Source organism: Musca domestica, unplaced genomic scaffold, assembly GCF_030504385.1.
Source record: "Musca domestica strain aabys unplaced genomic scaffold, Musca_domestica.polishedcontigs.V.1.1 50, whole genome shotgun sequence".
Taxonomy (NCBI): Eukaryota; Metazoa; Arthropoda; class Insecta; order Diptera; family Muscidae; genus Musca; species Musca domestica.
The window spans coordinates 2889786-2894292 of NW_026712347.1; positions in this window are offsets into that span (position 1 = coordinate 2889786).

Consider the following 4507-nt stretch of genomic DNA (forward strand, 5'->3'; position numbering starts at 1 on the left):
CATAACATACATATAAACGCCTTAAAAAGGATGGTATGTGTCGAACTTCTTTCTACATTCGTCATCTTTTGATTGGACTTTGGCACAGAGGGTCTCATTGGCGGGGTATGAGTAGATCCATTTGAAAATATGTATATATAGTTTAGACTTATTTGATTTTTTTCACAACAAAAAAAAAAAGCATTATTATACCCTCCACCATACTATGGAGGGTATATTAACTTTGTCATTCCGTTTGTAACTCCTCGAAATATACATTTTAGACCCCACAAAGTATATATTCTTGATCAGCATAAAATTCCATGTCGATTTAGCAATGTCCGTCTGTCTGTCTGTTGTAATCACTTTCCTTCGAATTGAGATAGAAGGCTAAAATTTTGCCCACATGTTTATTTTTTCAGTAGGCAGGTTAAGTTCGTAAATGGGCCATGTAGGTCCACGTTTTCATATAGCCCCCATATAACGGTACCTCCCGATATTCGGTATTTTAATGATTTTAACGACATTATTCACCGGAATTGTTTCAAAGTTGGTATTTGAAGTTTGAAATGGATACTACAGCCTAAGAGAGAAAACTATATGTGCATGTCTACGTCTTCGTATAGCCCCCTCCCGATATTCGGTATTTTGGTGATTTTAGCGACATTATTGAATTCTTTCAAAATTGGTATTTGAAGTTCGTAATGGATACTACAGCCTATGACAGAAAATTATCTATGCAGGTCCAGGTATTAGTATAATTTCGATATGATAATAATATAATAATAATAATAATAATGTAGCGTTATAACAAACAATGCCTATGTAGGTCACGTCGTATAGACCCAAATATAACAACTGTATTCGGTATTTTTAAGATTTTAACAGAATTTTTAACGGATTTTATTTTTTGAAAATTTCCAAATTCGTGCCAAATGGTGAAGGGTATTCAAAGTTTGGCTCGGCCGAACTTACTGCTTTTTAACTTTTTTTTTTATCATTTCTGTTCACCGTTCTTGGATGGAGTTACTTATTTGGAGAAGGAAGCGAGATAGACCCATAGTTACTTTTAGTATCTTCATAAAATCACTTTCTGAGTTGATTTATGCATGTATGTCCTTTTGTTCGTCCGTCCGTACGTCTGTCCATGTATTCTTGTGAACAAAATGCAGGTCACATTTATTATGCGATTAAGATGATATAGCTATAATATATATTTTCAACCGATTTCAGGTTAATTGGTATATCCCTGACTTTTGGTACATCCCACCGAATTCAGTCTAGAAGCAAGTATATCAAATTTGGAGAAAATCGGTTCAGATATAGCTATAGCTACCATATATATGTTTCATCCGATTTGGGGTTTTTAGCTCCTCACTTGCGTAATATGCATTCCACAATAATGATCTTTGGCACCAGATATGAGATACAGCCCAGAAATGCCTCTGCCAAATTTTATCAAGATCGGTTCAGATTTGGATATAGCTCGCATATATATCCTCAACCGATTTTGGGTTAACTGTGCACCAAATAGCCAATATCAGTCCATATTACCTGAATTTTGGATATCCGACCGAATTCAGTCTAGAAGCAAATAAATCAAATTTGGTAAAAATCGGTTCAGATATAGCTTTAGCTCCAATATATGTTTTATCCAATTTTGGGGTTTAAAGTCCCCCACAAGCCTGCTATGCATTCCACAACAATGATCTTTGATACCAGTTAGCAGATACAGCCTATAAATACCTCTGCCAAATTTTATCAAGATTGGTTCATACTTGGATATAGGTTCATATATATCTTTAACCGATTTCGTGATAATTGTGCACCAAATAGCCAATATCTCTCAAAAAGTCCTGAATTTTGATACATCCGAAATTCCACCAAATTCAGTCTAGAAGCAAACATATCAAATTTGGAGGCAATCGGTTCAGATATAGCTATAGCTACCATATATATGTTTCATCCGATTCGGGGTTTTAAGACCCTCACATGCGTAATATGCATTCCACAATAATGATCTTTGGTACCAGATATTAGATACAGCCCAAAAATACCTCTGTCAAATTTTATCAAGATCGGTTCAGATTTGGATATAGCCCGCATATATATCCTCAACCGATTTCGGGTTAATTGTGCACCAAATAGCCAATATCAGTCCAAATGACCTGAATTTTGGGATATCCGACCGAATTCAGTTTAGAAGCAAATAAATCAAATTTGGTGAAAATCGGTTCAGACATGCCTTTAGCTCCGATATATATGTTTTATCCATTCGTAATGTGCATTCGATAACAATAATATTTGGTACCAGACATCTTATAGAGCTCGCAAATACCCCTCTCAAATTTTATCATGATCTGTTTAGGTTTGGATATAGGTCCCATATATATTTTCAACCGATTTCGGATTGATTTTGCACCAAATGGCCAATATCTCCAACAAAGTCCTGAATTATGATACATCCAAAATTCCACCAAATTCAGTCTAGAAGCAACTACATAAAATTTGGAAAAAATCGGTTCAGATATAGCTATAGCTGCCATTTAAATAGTCCCTCCCATTCGTAATATGTATTCGACAAAAATTGATATTTGGTAGCAGATATCTTATAGAGCTCGGAAATACCATTTACAAATTTTATCGAGATTGGCTCAGATTTGGATATAGTTCCCATATATATCCTTAATCCGATTTCAGGTTTATTGTTCAAATAATGCCTTATATTAGCCCAAATGGATTGAATTTCGGGACGTACGTTTCCATTTTTTGCAACACGGCTCCGATATATACTTTTATACCCTACACCACATGGCGGTCAGGGTATTATGTCTTTGTGCATTTGTTTGTAACAGGCAAAAGGAAATGACATAGACTCATAGTTCCTTTTGATGATCTGCATAGAATCACTTTCTGAGTTGATTTATGCATGTCAGTCCGTCCGTCTGTCCATGTATTCTTGTGAACTAAATGCAGGTCACATTTATTATCCGATTGAGATGAAATTTTCCAAACAACATTTGTTTGGCCCAAGGACGAACCCTATGAAAATTGGAGACAATCGGTAAAAATTTAGATATAGTTCCCATATATATATTCGTCCGATTTGCTTTTTATTGTGCACCAAACGTGTAATATCAGCCCGAATAGTATGGAATTTTGCACATACAACCAAATTAGGCCTGAAAATAAGTATGCCAAATTTGATCGAAATTGGTTCAGATATAGCTATAGCTCCCATATATATTGTCCATCCGATTTGTTATTTTTGTCCTCCGCAGCCGCTCTGCAACAACAATATTTGGGGAAATATATCAAATGCAGCTCAGAAATACCTTTGCTAAATTTTATCGAGATCGGTTCAGATTTGGATATAGCTCCCATATTCAACTTCGTCCGATTTATTTTTATTGTGCACCAAACGTCTAATATTCGCCCAAATAGGACGGAATTTGGCATATACGACCGAATTGAGTCTAGGAGGTAATATGCCAAAATTGGTGAAGATCGGTTTAGATATAGCTATAGCTCTCATATATATTGTTCATCCTATTTGTTGTATTTATTACCCACAGCCGTAATATGCACTCCATAACAACGATATTCAGGAAATATATCAAATACAGCTCAGAAATACCTTTGCTAAATTTTATCGAGATCCCATCTTTATCTGATTTCAAATTAATTTTGCACCAAATTGGCAATACAAGTCCGAATTTAAAAGATACAAATGCTTCGGCATATTTAGTCTTTTGAACTTTAAATTACAATTATAATCATAGCGTGTATGATTGAATTCTCCCATAAAAACTTGTAATTGTTATGTGGAGCTCTACATAATTAGCAAAGTGATGTAGGGTATCATAAAATCGGCCCCGCCCGACTTTAGGACTTTCTTTTCTGGTTTTAATATAATCCTTCTCCAAGTGATATCATGCACTCTATAGCAAACTATAACTGCTCTAAAGCTAAAGGTTGATAGTTAGTATGATCTACCAGTGATAAATTCTTTTGTTACGGGAGCTCTACTAAATATTCATAGTATTGTAGGTTATCATATAGTCGGTCCTGTCCGATTTTTGAGTTTTTCTAACTGGTTGGTACTTAAAATGCACAATTTGTTCAGTTTGGTACCATTTTAGAACTTTTCGTGACCTTGAATTTCGAATTTCCAAAGCTCCTTTGGTAAATCAATCCTGCACTCCATCTGTGACTCTCATTCCAAATTTGAATTGTAGCTCATTCCGTTTGTTCAATACAAAATATTCAATTTTTGGTACCTTTTAGTACTTTTTAAATGCTTTTAGTACGAATTTTAAAACCCAGCCAGTTATTTAATTAAAAAATATATGTAAAAACCAGTAAGGAAAGCTCAAAAGTCGGGCGGGCCGACTATATGATACCCTACACCACTATGCATATTTAGTAGAACTCTCGTAAAAGAAAGGTTTATATTGCAATTTCTGAGCTCTATGACATATCTGGTACAAATGCATATTCCGAAAGTTGGAGATTTAAACACCAAATC